This window comes from Myxocyprinus asiaticus, chromosome 17, assembly GCF_019703515.2.
Source record: "Myxocyprinus asiaticus isolate MX2 ecotype Aquarium Trade chromosome 17, UBuf_Myxa_2, whole genome shotgun sequence".
NCBI lineage: Eukaryota > Metazoa > Chordata > Actinopteri > Cypriniformes > Catostomidae > Myxocyprinus > Myxocyprinus asiaticus.
Window position 1 is genome coordinate 7,699,228 of NC_059360.1, and position 19,155 is coordinate 7,718,382.

The 19,155-nt window shown below is 38.9% G+C and overlaps 2 pseudogenes; both read left to right on the plus strand.

The window, feature by feature from the left end:
• Positions 1-3,986, plus strand: part of LOC127454699 (glutaminyl-peptide cyclotransferase-like) — a 28,671-nt pseudogene extending 24,685 nt beyond the window's left edge.
• Positions 3,987-14,530: 10,544 nt separating this feature from the next.
• LOC127454700 (SR-related and CTD-associated factor 8-like) overlaps positions 14,531-19,155 on the plus strand; it is a 158,114-nt pseudogene continuing 153,489 nt past the window's right edge.

The following is a 19,155-nucleotide window of genomic DNA, read 5'->3' on the forward strand; positions in this document are numbered from 1 at the left end:
TGAAATGGTATTGGTATATTGACAATGTTTTTTGTATCTTTCTGGGTGATTTGAATGAAATACATGAATTTGTCAATCTTCTGAATAGTTTTGATCAGGGCCGTAACCACCATAGACATTGCGGGGGACATATCCCCCTCAATATTCATAAAAGTGGTCTACTGATATGGGATTTTTCCATGGTTGATTATTCAATTATTAGATTTGGTACCCCCCAACCCTAAATATGTGGTTACATCCTTGGTTTTGATAAAAAAAAAATTGGAGTTCAATTTGGAATACAGCACTGAACGAGTCCATTTTCTTGATATGTGGGCCCAAAAGAGTGAGGGCAGTCTTTTTACAACACTGTACATGCAAGAGACAGACAGAAATTCACTCCTTCTTGCTTCAAGCTTTCACCCCATTCCTTTAAAGAGGGGTCTCCTAAAAAGGCAGTTTTTTAGAATAAGACGTTTGTGTCATTCAGATAATGACTATATGGAAAAAGCGGAGATAATTCAACAAAAATTTACACAGCGCGGTTACCCACAGAAGTGGATTGATGACGCATATGAAACAGCTTTTCAAAAAACATGCACTGAGTTATTGCAAGCTAGTAAGCAAAAAGAGAAAAAAGTTTTCTTTTATGTTTAACTACAACTCATTCCCCTGCTTCAAATTGTATAAAAAACGTTTTTTAGAAAACACTGGCATCTGTCGTCATCGGATCCTGACTTGACAGCTGGTTCATGCCCGTTTAAAAAAAACGAGCCCGCATCTAACCAGACTGTGTTAAGCCCTATTCCTAATTATAGATGTGGCAATTGTGCCCAATGTAATAATACCAACAAAACAAATCATTTCTGCCATCCCCGCACTGGGAAACGGTCCTTTATATCTGATGTCATTGCAGGTACCTCTGCACATGTGGTTTATTTAATTCATTGTCCTTGCGGGTTGGGGTATGTGGGAAAAACATCTAGACACCTTAAACAACGCATCAGTTAACATAAAAGTTCCATTAGATGAAAGGATATGAATTATCCAGTTGTGGTTCATTTTATTAATTTTAATCATGATGTTTCAACTTTCCGATTTATTGGGATTGAAAAAGTAAGGGTGCCACCTGGAGGTGGAGATATAGACCGTATAACACAGAGACGTGAGGTCTTTTGGATTTACTCTCTCCAAACGTTAGCTCCAGTGGGTTTTAATGATGAGCTTCCTTTTAATGTTATGCTGTGATGATGAAATTGAGATGTGTTTTGTACACAAAATTATTTGCAAATTTATACTATGCAGTGGAAATGTAATTTTGATATGTCTTGTAAACAAATGTATTTTTAATTGTGTTTTATGTGCAATCTTGATGATGAATTATTGGATTAAGGTGATTATACTGTTTAGCCTTTATTATTTTTGATTTTGGATAGTTTTTATTTTCATTAATTTGTTGTTTCCTGATGTCGATTTTGAAATGGTATCTTCAGAGGTTATATCGGTTTGGAATGTCCACTGGGACAGTGTTTCCCAACCACTGTGCCGCGGCACACTAGTAATTGTCAGGTGTGCCGTGGAAAATTATCAGATTCCACAAAATAAATAAATGCATGAATAATAATAATAATAATACTTTCAGGGATCCAAACTCCTCACCTTTCGGAAAAATGCGCCGTTTTGAAACCATAATCGGTCATTTTTGTGATTGTGAAGAGCAATGATTAATGTGCAAAAGTGACTGATATTAATACGCGTTAAGGGTCTTTCACATGACTCGCGTCAGCGCTGCATTGAGGTCTATGAAGTGACGCCACTTTACACCAAACTGTTTTTCACACACGTTTTTGCTTCACCAATAATGTCTTTGAGAGTACTAAGCAACAAGAAATATTAAAAAACTGTCCAAATTTGTGAAGAGACACTGAATGTCTCATAATTTATTTTAATTAAATATTACCTTTTTGTTTACGAATATCAGAGACCCCAGTTATTGAACTCATTTAAATTCACCAAGAAAACACTTAGACCTATACATAAACGAGTCCTTTTTATTACTTTCTGCTATAAAAGCAACTGCAAGCTTTTTTCTCTCTTCCAAATACATGTTTTCAATGTTTGTTGTGCACACCTCCCGATTTTTTACGTGGCAAACTTGTAAAATCGCCCCTCTGTGACGCTTTCTGCAGCTCTTGTCATGTGGAGGGCAATGCGGCGCTTGACGCTGGCGTTGAACGGAGCGTGAAACTCATGTGAAATGCGCTTTACAATTACGAAAGAACATTATGGAAACTCAAAATTATTATTAATTGTCTATTATTGTGGTCTTTTCTGATAAAAGTCATGCTCAGCAGTTTAAATAGGCTACTGTAGGAAAATGATACCGTAGATTTGCTTTGTGTTTATAATCCTAATACTGAAGTCAGTAGATTTGTAGCCATGCAAGATTTAATAAAGGAAAAGGACGTTATTGAAACTCACTATTATAAGACTATTATTGTTGTCTTTTTGGATGAAAGATAATGCTCATTTTAAAGGAAGACTATAGATCTGCTTTGTTCTTTTAATGCTTTTTAATTCTTTTAATGGTAGATTTCGGTCATGAACGACTCAAAATGATTCACTGACTCACTCATAGCACATAAGACGCTCATTTGTCGCCACCTAGTGACATTTCCAAAAGGGGTCACTGAACTAATCAGTTAATAAAATTGAACAAATTTGTGAAACAGAAGCAAGCCTCACCAAAATACTCTCTAATTTGCAGCTAATTATGCACAATTGTAAACTTGAATAAACTTGAATCACTAAAATAGCTGGAATTGGTGCTTTTAGCTTATTCTTTAAAAAAAAAAAAAAAAAAAAAAATCCCCAGAAAAATGTTCGTGGACCAGTGATTGTCTTACCTTTTTTGCCCCTCGTGAGTTTGCATCCCTGTAATTTGTTGTGGCATTGCAAGAACAAATCCACAAATTAGAAAAGAAGAAAATGTGTTGTTTTTTCATTAACCATTTAGCGCTCTTGCCACCTGTGACCTCGCACAGCATAGCTTACCTATGTGACTTGTTTTTTTGTTTTGTTTTTTTGTTTTTTGCATAGCTGAATTTCAAACGTTACAAGTAAACACGCTACTAAGACGGACAATGGAATTTTTTAGTCGTAAAAAGTGTGCCGTGGCAGAAAAAAGGTTGGGAAACATTGCACTAGGAGGTGCATTCCTCTCTTTTGTCTTTCTAATTTAAAAAAGGGATAGGTTGTCACTCTTTTACTGATTGTCATTGGCTATGACAGTTTTTGTAATTGATCTTGATTGGCTACTCCATATTTTAAATACGCATGTGAAACACTCTTTTTCAAATACCTGATGACGGTTGCATGAATATTGTAATAATTCATTAAATTGTATATTCGCAAGCAACAGCAGTGTGCAGGATTTTGTTTCTTGTTTACTTAGTTGTTTTTCCTACACACCTGCTGATGATTTATCAGGTGTGCAGTGTTTTTTCTTCTTTTTTGTACATTGTGAGGGAACCCAAAATAAATTCCCTCTCTGTCCTCTAAGGGGCTCCTCATTCATCAAGCTATTCAACCCTGTTACCAAAAGTATTTTAAGAAACATGATTGAAAATGAAAATGTTGTCTTCAAATTATGGGAAATATAAGTTTTTTAGTAATTATAAACCAACATTTGTACCCTATTCATAGAAAGTGCCCTAACATTATATCCTTTCTGGGATTTATGGATGTTAATATAAAAAGGCATATCAAATTAAGGTGATCCTTATGTTTGCTAGAGAACATATTTGAGTTAATATCTCTCTGCTCACACAGGGATTCGGATTCTCCATCTCATTTCTACTCCCTTTCCTGCGGTGTGGCACACCTTTGATGACAATGAGGAGAAAATGGATCATAACGCCATCAGCAATCTCAACAAGATCCTACAAGTCTTTGTTCTTGAGTACCTCAACAAGAAAATCCAGAACCCTGTTCCTGAAAGCTCCTAATATTCAGTTATTTTCTTGCCAAAACTTAAATCAGCCTGATCAATGAATTTCCTCATAGTGAAAGGCACAGTAAAGTCTGATTCCTTTGGCGTTCCAAATTGGCCAGCTGCACTAAATCCAGGGTTTTTTCACTGTATTTGTGTCTTGATTTGTCCATTTTCGTCAAACATTTATATGATCCTGTACAAGTCCAATTCAGTGAGTTGGAGCCTGATTTGGATATGCTACTACTGGGACTGCATATGTCGGCTGGACTGCTATAATTCAGAAGACATATGAGTGGTTCAGAAGCCAGTTTGGTATACAATGTGTGTTCAGCAACAGTGTTTTCTTGATATCCTCTGACTTTCTTGAAGCTCAGTTTATACCACAGAGGACCAGGGTCAAAGCCAGGATAGAACTAAATACTAAATGTGAATGTTGAAAACTGAATGTTGGCACTCAGTATATTTTAATTCTAGCTGGGTAGATAAATAAATATTATAGATAATAATTTAGCCTTTATAACTTTAAATGTAAACAGGAAAGCTGTTTTAGGAATCAACAGTGCTGATGTGATTCTGCATACTGCTGCTATTGTCATGTGCTGCATGTATCAACGTATTCCTCACTGACTGTTGGCATCTGAAAGCTTTACTGACACATTAAACAGGTAACTACGTTATATAGCTCTTTATAACACAAAAAGGCAAATAAACAATTTACAAAGCCATCACTTTGTATCAATCATTTGTATCATCATTCATTACTTTTTAGTTTCAGTATGGATTTGTAGAGGTGAGGGGTTACATTCATGCATTTATAGAAACAGCTGTGGTCCAACTACTGTAAATCTTAGAACTTCATCAATTACTTAATATAGTTTTTCTTCTTCTTTTTACTTTGGGGTTTTTGACTTTGAAGCAGTGTCCTGCAGTGTTACATGCTATATTTTATCTTAAACTATTTTGAGCAATATTTTCTAATTCTTGTATATTTATCATTCAGTACATGAAGATTTATTAGCTCACTGAGAGACTAGAGGGTAGGGTACAATGAGACTAAAGGCACACCTTAAGGAAAAATTTGCTTTTTTTCTGGTCACAAAGAAATAAATACATTTCTTTTTATTGAATATTGATGGACCAATATAATCTGTGTGAATAGAAATAACGGAACATTGTTTTGATAATTTTATTTTATTTTATTTTAAAGGTGACGAGGGAGCCTTTTACCCCACACTTGGGATTTCAAACACATTTGGCATTTCATAACATCTCAAGTATTCTATAAACAAATGAATCTCCACTGTGTCAGTCAACGTGAGCCCACTTTGAAAATTCTTCATATAAAATCTATTCGCCCCACTTAAGAAGTACAATGTGCTTTATAGGGACCTTTTGACCCTGCAACAGGGGGGCTTTTTAACCCATATAGCCTACTGTCCTTTCACTTATAGGCTGTTCAGCCATTATGTTGATTTGTAGGCGAACCTGGCAGTCTAATTCGCCATGGGTTCCCTCTGGATTTTCTTATGGGTTTTTATAATGGGGTTTTTGAACTTGTGAGTAAAATAAGTTCCCTTAAGACTCAGTACACTTTACATTGTTTGCTAACACATATGGGCCTAGTTGAAACCTCTCTACAACAACGCCAATATTCTTATACTGGCTATGGTGTTTGAGCCCCGCCCTTTTAGGCACGAAGCTGTCCGCTATAAAAGCAGGTGCACAAACACTGTTCCTCAGAAGGTAGTCCTTCCTTCAAGACAGCGATTCATCTCTCGTCTAGAAGCCCTCTACTGCTTCGCCATCAACTACATGAGTCAGTGGGTGGAATCTTCACGACAACGAGAAGACTCTGCGCTCCCCTGCAGTGCTCCGGCGAGCATCACTCCGCTTCACCGCTTGAGCATCCTGATTCCCTGCAGTGCATTGGCAGGTGTTGTGTATCCTTATAAAGCAATTGTATATTGTTTGTATATATATATATATATATATATATATATATATATATATATATATATATATATATATATATAAAAATAGTCACTTACGTGTTCGCGTCTTTTTAAAGATGTCGTTACATAAGTGTTCCTTGTGCGAGAGGCACATCCCGCCATCAGACAGAGCTGCATTCTCTGTCGCGCCACTGATAAGGAGATGCTTCGCGTCCTTACAAGGGCGGTCGAAGAGCTCGAAATCAAGTGGTCTCCTCCAGAAGAACCTACACAATCTTGCCTTGGTGAATAGTTCCTGCAGTCCGGACACCGTCAAGTGACCGCGTCTCATAGATCTGCCCTTTCTCCCCTGAAGTTCATAACGAACTATCAAAATCCTGGCGCGTGCCTTATTCAGCTCGCCCGCTCGCCCGCTCGCCAATTACATCCTCTTTAATTTTGATCACGGGGAAGAAAATGGTTATGCCCAACTAACCCCTGTGGAGGAGGTGGTAGTGGCACACCTCTGCCCAGTGAGTAACAGGGCGTGGAAATCATGTCCCATTCATCTTTCCAAGCCCTGTCGACTGACATCCACACTGGCTGGAAGAGTATACTCAGTGGCGGACCAAGTTGATTCAGCACTCCACGCAATGGCGGTGCTCCAGATCTTTCAAGCCAAGCTCCTCAAGCAAATGGACGAGCAAGGCTACAATACAGAGACATTCAAAGAGCTCCGCACCACTACGGATTTAGCACTGCACGCCACAAAAGTCACTGCGCAGGCCATTGGCATGTCAATGGGCAACCTGGTAGTTCTGGATCGACACAAAAGCCGTTCTGTTTGATGTTTCAGTGTCTCTAGCCGGCCTCTTCGGCAGCTCTGTGGATAAGTTTGCCGAGTGTTACGTCGTGACTAAGCAACAATCACAGGGTATGAGACATTTTGCCAAATTGCCCTCTGTCCCATTCCACGGACGCGTGGCAAGCCCTTACGGGTATTTCAAATTGGGTGCTAAAAACGATCGAACATGGCTTTACGATCCAATTTGCATGCTGGCCACCCCGTTTCAACAGCGTTCTGTCTTCCACGGTTTAGTCCGAAGACGTGCCGGTGTTACGAGCAGAAATACAAAATCTCCTCGCCAAAAACGCGATCAAGTTTGTTCCAAATTGTCAAACCCAAAAAGGGTTTTACAGCCCCTATTTTCTTGTCCCAAAGAAAGACAGTGGGCTTCAGCCAATCCTAGATTTGAGACATTTGAATCGTGCACTTGCAAAGCACCCATTCAAAAAGATTACTCAGAAAAGGATCTTATCGCACGTCCGCCCACATAATTGGTTTGCGTCGATAGTTCCTCTGAAACTGAGCATTGTTTTAAACTACCTCGATGATTGGCTGTTACTGGCCCAATCAGAGGCTCTGTTATGCCAGCACAGAGACTTACTGCTTCAGCATCTAAACAGCTTGGGCCTCAAAGTCAACTGTGTGAAGAGCAAGCTCTCCCCCAGCCAACAAATCTCCTTTTTGGGAGCCCGCCTCGACTCCTTGAGCAGGCACGCACACGCGCACCTCACGAGAGAGCGCGTTTAGGCCATTCTACAGTGTCTGTCTCAGTTCAAACTGGGGAGAACACTTCCACTGAAGCTGTTTCAAAAAGCATTGCGGTGTGCGATGGACGCCTGGCTTCCGGCACCTGGACAGGTGCGAGGAGGGTGTGGAACATCAACCGCCTAGAGCTATCGGCTGTATTCCTAGCCTTGAAGGCTTTTCAGTCAGAAATAGCAAACTATTATGTTCTGATTCGCTCAGAAAACATGACAGTGGTGGCGTATATAAACCGCCAAGGTGGAATTCATTCACCACCATTGATAAGACTGACGCGTCATCTCCTCCTGTGGAGCGAGCGTCATCTCCTTTCCCTGAGAGCGACATATGTCCCAGGCCGTCTGAATTATGGTGCAGGCCTATTGTCATGCCAAGGGGTGATACCTGGCGAATAGAGACTTCATCCTCAAACTGTCCTGAGGATTTGGGAAATATTCAGCAAAGAAGAAATCGATCTATTTGCCTCAGTGGAGAATGCCCACTGTCCCCTCTGGTACTCAAAGTCCCAAGCACTGATGGGAGTGGACGCAATGGCCCACAAATGGCTGGCGAAATACAAATATGCATTTCCCCCGTGTGCCTAATTCACTCTGTCATATGCAAAGTCCGAGAGGACAAGGAAACGATTCTATTTGTGGGCCGAAATGGCCCAATCAGCCATGGATTCCGGAAATGATAGAAATGTTATACAGCTCGCCATGGGAAATACCGCTGAGGAGGGATCTACTCTCTCAGGCGCAAGACACAATCTGGCATCCCCAGCCCAAGCTGTGGAACCTGCATGTGTGGCCCCTGAATGGAGCACACTAAATGCACCAGAACTGACGCATTCAGTCATCATTACCATTTTACAGGCCAGAGCGCCACCCACGAGATGCCTCTATGTGCTAAAATGGAATGTGTTCACTGATTGGTGTCTTTCACATGGCAAAGACCCAGTAAACTGCCCCATACATGAAATTATCATATTTCCTCAAGAGTGATTAGATGCAGGACTCACTCCGTCAACGCTCAAAGTTCATGTGGTGACTATATCTGTGTATTATGCACCTGAAGCCGGCGCCACTATAGGCAAGCATGATTTAATCATAAAGCTCCTTAGAGGAGCAAGACAATTAAATCCACCTCTGCCGGCTACGGTTCCAACTTGGAACCTAACTTTGGTCCTAAAAGTGCTCGCAGGGCCCCCCTTCGAGCCTTTGGATTCTGCTGATTTGCACATGCTCTCCATTAAGACTGCATTACTGCTGGCTCTGACCTCAGTGAGATGGGTCGGTGACTTACATGCACTATCAATTGACAATTAATGTCTGGAGTTTGGCCCCAGTCTTTCAAAAGCCACTGTCAAACCCAGAAAAGGCTATGCGCCTAAGGTTGTAACCATGCCCTTCAGATTGCAGGTGGTTCACCTTCAAGCTTTCTTCCCTCCTCCATGTAATTCGGATGAGGAACAATCCTTGCATATGTTATGCCCTGTGCGGGTGCTACATGCATACGTTGAGTGCACCCGCCTGTTCAGACTGTCTGATCAGCTCTTTGTGTGCTATGGAGAATGCATGAAAGGAATGTCCGTCTCCAAGCAAAGACTTTCTCACTGGATCGCTGATGCGTTTGCCCTGGCTTACAAGTCGCAGGGTAAGACCTGCCCAATTGATGTTAAAGCACACTCAACAAGAGGCATGGCCTCCTCATGGCCATGGACAAACAGTGTGTCTTTACAAGACATATGTTTTGCAGCAGGATGGTCTTCTCAAAACACATACGCAAGGTTTTACAACCTAGACGTAACGTCTCTTTCTTCACAAGTCCTCTCTGTTTAGAGCACTTGCTATTTCATTTGCCAAACATATACTTATGCCCCTCCCCTTAAGTATGGGCTCCCCATCATTTTACACAAGCGCCTGCATCAGGCCGTTGTAAGGTACCATAAAGTCACAAGCACTTTCATTATAAATATACTCCCTTCCCGATTGGGTTCATGAAGCGGTTAATTCATACTATATGACTATAGTTCATATATTCATTCTGAGTGCTTCCCTCCTGTCCCATCACGTTGGTCACTCTCTTGCGGCATACTTATGTCGGTCGCCATCCCGTGGTACTGTGGCGTCATGTTTCCTCTCTGGAAGGTTATGTCATGTAGTGCGGCGTGATGGGATTCTGTTCCCCATATGTGTTAGCACACAATGTCAGGTGTACTGAGTCGTAAGGGAATGTCTTGGTTACATACGTAACCTTGGTTATCTGAGATGAAGGGAATGAGACATTTTGAACGCTGGCTGCACTACAAGACTCAGAGTTCTTCTGAGGTGCGAGCGATGTGCTCTTGTCCCTCAGTCAGAAAATTCTGAGGAATGGTGTTTGTGCACCTGCATTTATAGCGGACAGCTTCACGCCTAAAAGGGCGGGGCTCAAACACCATAGCCAATATTAGAATATTGGCTATTGTAGAGCGGTTTCAACTAGGTCATATGGCAGGACAACTCCCCATATGCGTTAGCATGCACTGTCTCGTTCCCTTCGTCTCAGGGAACCGAGGTTTCGTACGTAACAGAGACAGTCTGTGGTAAACATTACTTGATACAACATAAGTACACAAAGTCATACCTCAAATGTAAACTTTGAAGCCGCGTGTGTTTTCTAAAAAAAAGTAATTCAATACAGCTTCAAAATTGACTTTTGAGGTATGACTGTGCGTAATTTATGTTATAGAACAAAATGTCAATGTATCGATTAATGTTTACCACAGACCATCTCGGTTACGTACGTAACCTCGGTTCCCTAGAAGTTCAAAAACCCTGTTATATAACCCAATCCCAAGGGAACCCATGGCGAGTTCTCTTCTGGGATTTTGTACTACAAGCTGAACAGCTCTATGAGGCAGTTATTTAAAAACTTTTGATTCAATCACCTTGAATAAAACTGAAAATGATAAATAAGTATTTTGTCTAAAAATAAATGTGATAATTTCAGGGATTCCCGTTAGCAACATAAATTTGCAACATTTTAAAAAAACATTTAAATATTAGATCAAATTACCTCAAAATTAAACTTTAGACATTGCATGCAATGATCTCATGGATCAGGAATATTTTGCAGTGCATGTAACATACAGGTGTTTAGGAATGTACTCTGGTAGTTTTTGTTGCTGTTTAGTGTTTTGGGAGAAAATCAAATCAAAGGAGCCCCTGGGGGGCCTTTAGCCCTGTTGTTCCCTATTTAATTATTTTTTTTTTTTTTTTTTATTTTTTTTTTTTTAATTCTCACCGCAGGACTATTTAACCCTCTGAACTTAAGCTGAACTTCAACATTTGCTTAAAGCAATAAAATATTATCTAATTTCCATTAAATATGGGTACAAATAAAAATAACATTTTTAACATATTAACTGTCACAACTTGCTAAAGTCACACAAAAGGTTCACAGCTACACTGAACAAAAATATAAACGCAACATGTAAAGTGTTGGTCCCATGTTTCATAAGCTGAAATAAAAGATCCCAGAAATTTTCCATACGCATTGATTAGATTAGATTAGGGCCTAATGAATTTATTTCAACTGACTGATTTCCTTAAATGAACTTTAACAGTAAAATCTTTGAAATTGTTGCATGTTGCGTTTATATTTTTGTTCAGTATAGATTACACAATTGCAAATTGCCCAGTAATTTTTTTTTTTTTTTTTCATAATTACAATGTTTGCTAATTAAAAAGAGATTATATAACCCAAAATTAAAATATCAGCTTTCGTGAATTTGAGACTTTTTCTAAGAGTAGCAAAAAAAGCAACGTTGGGCATTAGTGGTCAATTTTTTATATATATTCACAATTGAGCCTATTCAGTAGATAAACTATTCCAAATTATTTTCAGCAGTTTTCTGTGCTTTTCCTTTATTGAAGAAAAAAAAAAAATCTTTGTTTTATGGTATTCATGGTATAATAAATATACTACATTACATATAGATGTTTTTTATTTTTTTTTTTTTTTATTTTTATACAGCAAAAATATCATCAAAATTATTAGTCCCCATTAGTTTAAAATAGTCAAATTTCTTAACCATTCATTAATTTACCCTCACTGCTTGTAATAAATAATTTTTCATTCAGAACTTACTGTAACTGTCTAAAAAAAAAAAAAAAAAAAAAAAAATGGGTTGAAATGTGTAGCCCTAAATGCCTAGCATTGTAATTTTGCTATGTTTTTCTAATTTACCCCAAAACTAAATATGCATACAAATCATCATTTTTATAACCAGTTGCTTCAGTTGCCAACTCTTCATTAAGAAAAAAAGAAAAAAAACAAACAAAAAAAAACATTGTAAAACAAAACATTAATTTAGGATGCTTTCTTGTTTAAAATATGTTTAAATACCTAAAGCAGTTAATATTTAAGATATTTGAGGACTTGATATACCTTTATTTAGATCATAGAAATGAAGATTATAGATCCGTTTATGTACTGTTTTCTCCCTTCCAGATTCTCTTCCAGTTGAATTGTGTTTAGATGTTCCATCTGAAGGCTTTTACAATCAGGAAGTTCTGTAAACCCTGGCTAGAGCTCAGACTGGATTCTAGACCTACTGGAACAGGGTGTTCCCAGACACAAGCTCTTCTACACCACATGATTGTGATACTGCCATGAATTCCAATGTCAAAAGTCCCCAGATTTATTGCACCCTTAAATAGAAATATGGGGTTTCCATTAACTGGGTGTAGTTGGTGGTATTCACTTTCAAAATAGAGTCTGTAGTCACTGGAGACTGGCACAATTAACACAGTTAGCACAGATACTTGAGATTTACAGATTTACACAGATTTACTATCACACCAGCAAGAGTGCGATATGGCCCTACATCAGCACTACTGTGATTCGGCCACAGGTCGAGTGCTGTAGGTAATCACAGCAGTGCTGATTTAGGGCCATATAGCACAATTGCGAGTATTATATTGCTTATATACAACAGTTCAAAGAACAAGTAAATTTAAAAGAATTAGAAAAAAAACTGAGAACGGTCACAAAAAACGCATTTGTGCATGGAACTACTTTCTTACGTGACGGATCAGAATCTGCCATTGCTGGTTCAAATCAAATGATGCATCCAAGCCTCTCAAAAACATCAATTCAGAACGACTAGTATCACAGCTTGGGCTGTTTCTAACATGTTATTGGAGAAACAAGGATGTGTGTGTGTGTGTGTGTGTGTGTGTAGAGAGAGAGAGAGAGAGAGAGAGAGAGAGAGAGAGAGAGAGAGAGAGAGAGATGGAGCATGTGTGATCACCTGTTGATGATGCTGTAGTCTGTTAGTCAGCTTTCTGAAGATAATGTCATTTTGGTGAAATGCATCCTATTTTCTCAGTGGAAAAATAGCCCTTCAAGCAGGGGGTTTAATGTAAAGAGACAGATGGCTCTTAAGACATCTGGACTGCTCTTACACTTTAGTTTAGAATGGCACGAACATAAGCGTATATATATATATATATATATATATATATATATATATATATATATGTATATAATCTGATCAAGTTAACTGTAATGCATACTTGTGAGATGACATTTGTTTCAACATCAAATGGCACTTCAGTACGTCACACACACACACACACACACACACACACACACACACACACACACACACACACACACACACACACACACACACACACACACACACACACACACACACACACACACACACACACACACACACACACACACAGAGAGAGATATACAGATATACAGACTTTATTTTGGTCATGGTGGTAGTGGGAGGTGACTGGTTCGAAATAAACCATGGGAAATGTTCACTGGAGTAATACATACTGTAAGTATATAAATAGTACATTTAAAGTAGTAGTAATTATATATAAATGTCCAACAATGTGTACTGCAATAAATAATGTATCTTATTTTTTTTTTAAGTATTTAAACGTTTGGGTCTCTCCCAAGGACTCTACAAAAATGTGTTTGCTCAAAAGTAGTATAATCAGGGTTGGGAAGTAACGGAATACATGAAACAGGATTAAAATACAAAATATAAGCAACTGTATTCCACTACAGTTACAATTTAAATAATTGGTAATTAGAATACAGTTACATTCAAAAAGTATTTTTATTACTGAAGAGATTACTTTGCATTTTATTGTCATTTGTTTCATTTAATATTTAGTCCTTTCAGATGGAAAACATTTATACATATAAATGATGCGATCCAAAGTGCATTTGAACAGCAGTGAAACACTTTCTTATGATGTGTTATATTAATACGAGCAGAGGAGCAAGTTTGAAGTAAGTTTGGAGCAGAAGAAATAGAAATAAATCTTGTGTAAATTGTCAGCTTTACACTAAGCTAAAATGATATTTCTAGCCATTTTACATGCACGTTACCAGGCACAATCATATTTTTTTATCAAGAAAATTCACGTTGGATCATAATTTCTTTTTTCTAGTAAGACCTTTGATATTAGGGCAAAAATCGTATTCTTGATATTAATTTTTGTATTGTTTTCCTGTAAAAATATCTAAAAATCTTTAAACCAAGATAAATTAAATGTATCTTGTTTTAGAAACAACACTGCATAAGATATTTAGGTTTTTCAGAGAATGCATTTTTAACATGTGTATTTTGTCTTACTGTTCTGGCAGAGTTTTTATAGTCAAAACAATTGAAAAAATATACCGGTGCTGAAGAAGTAATCCAAAGTATTTAGAATACGTTACTGACCTTGAGTAATCTAACGAAATACGTTACAAATTACATTTTACAACATGTATTCTGTAATCTGTAGTGGAATACATTTCAAAAGTAACCCTCCCAACCCTGAGTATAATGATACGTGTGACTCATGCATTGTTTGAAAGCTAACTGTAGAATTATAAATAAAACCAAACTCAGGAGAGGCAAGTAGCTACTTTACAGCTTGGTTGTAGTTGCTGAAGTCCATAAAGCTCCTCCTTCGTTTGGCAGAAGGGAGGAACACGCACTGAAATCTGACCCATTTGCCTACTAATAAACTCTTTTCCTCCGCATAAATTTACCAGCGCTCAATCCATGTGATCGTGATAGTTGGCAGGTTCAAATGGAGATACAGTAGTTCGACAAGCGTATACTTCTGGATTTTGCGAGGACAGAGTAAGAATGGTCTCTTTTGACAGTGACGATCACACACTGCTGCTTTATGTACGTTGTTGAAAAGCTCCAGCACTTGAGAAGAACTCCAGCGACTGGACTGCAGTTGTAGAGCAATGAATCCAGTAACAAAGTGGACACCAAAGCAGGTTGTTGACTGGATGAGAGGTGAGTTTACCGTTGCAATATTGTCATTTCCTGCTAAATAAAATGTATTTTGAAATATAAATTGAATTGAAACCAAGCGCAGGGATTTATCAGGGGTATTGATTATCTGCACTTCCGAAGTCAAAGCGTGTCAACAATGTTTGAGGACCAACAAAACAAACGTACATGTTTCAAGGAAACGAATGCTTCTGCCTTGTGGCAGAGAAAGACTTAAAATACTCAAAAAAGAAAGAAACTTTCATTGTTATACACGCATAAATGTATTTTACTCCCACAGTTCTGGGGATTGTTGTGGACAGATTTATCAAACCGTTCATCCCTTCAACACTTCTAGGTAATTATACCCTGTCATCTGTACAAATGATTGACGCATAAAAGACTATTATTCAGTGCTGAAGCACTTGTTCATGTGCAGCAGTGAAATTGGAATCTGAGCAAATCCTGAATTGCTGGGTTTCCATCCAAAATGTTTGTCATTTTTTAAGCGCATTTCTAAAAATTCAACTTAAGAAAATACAAAATTGTTGCGCGTTTCCATCCACTACGTGATGCGCATTATCATGAGGGAGCCGCCTCGTCATGATGGAGCAGCTGAATGACCTCTCCCTGCTTTGGGGACAGTTTTATTTAAAAGACTGGAGCAAGTATCTACTTTTATTAAATGCATCCACGAGACACCCAGAATAAGTGTAATATCTGATATAATGTGGGCTGAAATAGCTGCGATACCCACACACCGCCAGTCTCAGCATACCTGTGAGTGCCCACTCTCAAAACTGTTCTGGCGGATTGTGAGGACCCACTTTATCGACAAGCTATGGGTTAAATACTTCTGAACGACAAGCGCTATGTTCAAAGAATTGTGTGCCAAGGTCGAACCTTTCGGTGGGCTAGTCACATCAAGCTATCGCACACTAACGAACGGTTAGTGAACAGTTTTGAGAGCGGGCGCTCCCAGGTATGCGGAGACTGGTTGTGTGTGGGCATCGCAGCTATTTTCGCATTTAATAAAATGAGATAATTGCTCCAATCTTGCAAATAAAACTGTCCCCAAAGCAGGGAGAGGTCATCATGCTCCATCATGACGAGGCGTCTCCCTCATGATAATGTGCATTACGTAGTGGATGGAAACATGCAACAATTTGTCTTTCTTAAGTCAAATTTTTAGAAATGCGCTTAAAAAAATGTGAAACATTTTGGATGGAAACCCAGCAACTGTGAATTAGGCGAAAAAGTTCTTAAGCTTAACTGTATATGCTTCCCGTAATTCGAACCACTGCCCGAAGCAGGAAGTCTTTTTAAACGTACGGGAACGTGTGAGCTCCAGTTTCCGTGTGAAATGTCTTCAGAGTGGCTCCTAAAGACTAATTTATACTTACTGTGCGAACAGGCTTCGCTTAGTTCGCTTATAAATGATGACAAAAAGCAGTGACGTTTTTGTTCTGCCAAGGTGTACGTTTGGTGAGATTTCTCCTGTTCGTGCACATCTCTGAAATTCTTGACCCAAGAGAACTCGGCTGGTTGAAGAATGTTGATGATTGGTTAAAACTATTCGTGGGTGTGGTTTGGACGTGATGCTTTTTATTTATAATTGTGCGTGCCAGCTGAGGAGTTGTTGCCTAGGTTACTGTCGTTAAAATGGATAACTTTGAAGCTCCTCTCTCAGAGGTTTTGTGGTAATATACTTTTTTACATGATTTGCAACACAAACTCTGCAAAGACAGCACAGCCACGACAAATGAGTGGAGAGAGATTTGAGTTTTTAAAAGTGAAAGGGGCCGTGAAAAGTTTAATAAAGCAACAGTGGAACAGCTCTAAAAGCGGCAGTCCACAGCGAGAAAAACCTGCATTATTGGCTTTACTTGTGGCTGGAACAGTACGTTAAACACCGTGACATCACTCTAAACAAACTTATTTTAAAAACGACGTTGTGCTTCATATAAACGGCGGCTTCGTTCGCCTTGGGTGCTTTAGTTCGTCCAGGAGAAAAAAGTTTGGCTTCTTCCAAAGTAAAAACCAGGCTTTAGGCCACGTCCACACTAATTAACACATTAATTTAGCAAAATTTTCCACACTTCCGTCCACACTGAGAGGGTTTTTTTGTCCAGGTAAAACTGAGCTTTTCAAAAAACGCTGGATGTATCCAAGTGGATACATTTAAAAAAGTCATCTTCGTGTTGTAGTGTGGACAGGGAAAACAGATAAATTCTTAAACGATGATGTATTTGTTGTCATGTAAAACAGTCATTTAATCTTCAACCCAAAACAATCAAGATGGTGGCCCAAGTTGTAGCGCTGTTGTTGTGCCTGCTATCCACTTTGATAGCACTGTTAAAGATAAATGTAACTTTGTACAAATTTCACATTGCATTCCTTTTTACTCAGAACATGAGAAAAATTGCTTTTCAGACCCATCATTGATAATGTAAATGCGATATCATCCTGGTTTCAGGGCGGTACAAGAACCCAGGTCTCTGAGGCTGTTGAGACAATGCGTTATCAGTCACGCCACAGGAAAAGGTAAACACATTTGAATGGATGCAAAGATGTCTGACGAGAGATGCTGCTCGTCATTAACATGCTAACTTCCTGTGCGATCATGTTGGCAAGAACATGCTTGTAAACATGCTCATATCTATTACATTATAGTCCATTACACTTTGGGTCATGTCCTCTGAGTTTAGTCTGCTTATTGATTGATAATCCATTCCCTTATAAATTGTATGTTTTTGAATCCCATTAACTATACACACACTGGGGGAGTCACGTGACGCCATGCGAGGATCAGACGTGTGAACGCTGAGCTCTGCGCACTTTGCTAGTTTTAACACTTTTAATGATATAAACCGGTGAGACTCGATACAATCTGTTCCATAACTTTTCTAGGAGGACAATATGTCAAAGAATTCAAAATCCTCAGGCTCTGGAGACATTAAGGGGGCTTTCACACTGGGCACGTTTGCTGCGGTCCGATTCCGAGTGTGATTGTTCCCGGTGCCCCCAGCAGCTCTGGTCTGGTTTCACACTCACTTGATTCTATCGAACCCCGGTCCATTTGCGTTCATCTTAGGTCATCACAAACACACATGGAGAACACAACGCGACTCATCATACTTTACCCCTCATGATATTATACTGGGAGGAGACTTTAATCTTTTGATGGACTCATTCCTTGATCATAGTGAAGCAAAAGTGTGCAAGCCCCCTAGAGCAACATTGACGCTTCACAGGATGTGTAAAAATCTTGGTCTTACAGATATTTGGAGACTTTTGAACCCATCTGGTAGGGACTATACATTTTTTTTTCATTAGTCCATAAGATTTACTCTAGAATAGATTTTTTTATATATATCTAAGTCCCTCATTTCATCTGTTGTTGATTGCTCAATTGGAAACATTTTAGTCTCAGATAACGTGTGTTTAGAGCTGTTGCCACATACGGAGAAAAATAAATCATATAGTTGGCATTTTAATGTATCCCTTTTGCAAAATCCTGAATTCCAACAAATGCTAAAGACTGAAATCAGTGTCTATATGGAGACCAACTGGTCTTCAGTATCATCTGTGGGCATGGCTTGGGAGGCACTTAAGGCGGTTCTTAGGGGCCAGATCATAGAGTATGCTGCATTCATCAAAAAATCCAAAGCACAAGAACTTCTGAAATTAGAAGGGAATATTAAAAGTGCCGAGGCAGAGCTGAAGCGCCGAATGTCGTCTAATGTTGAAATACAGATATAATACTGTCATTTCATGGAAGGTGGAGTTTTGGCTATTCAGGGCAAGACAGTCATACTTTGAGTCGGGGGACAAGGCAGGAAAACTTCTGGCTAGATATATAAAACAGAGAGAGTCTTTTTCTACCATTCCCTGAAATCTGCTGGTGGTGAAATATTTACCTCAGCCATTGATATTAATAATGCTTTTAAAGGATTTTATCTTGATCTCTATAGTTCCACGTCTTCGTCTACTGATGAGGATATTAGAAACTTTGTGGAACCATTAGAACATCCTAAGCTGATGACTGAGCAATTCCCTTGATTCTGAGAAAACCTTGGAAGAGCTTGGTGAGGTAATTAAGGCATGTGGTCAGTGGCAAATGATCAGACTCCGGTCGTTGCCGTCTCGCTTGACGCTGAATAGATGTTTGATATGGTAGAATGGGATTATCTTTTTATGATTTTGGAAATGTATGGGTTCGGGAATACTTTTTTGGTTGGATTAAGTTACTTTACAGACACCTGGTAGTGGCGGTTCAAACAAATGGATTAATGTCAGATTATTTTACTCTGGATAGTGGCACCCATCAAGGTTACCCTCTTTCCCCTTTATTGTTCTGTCTTGCCCT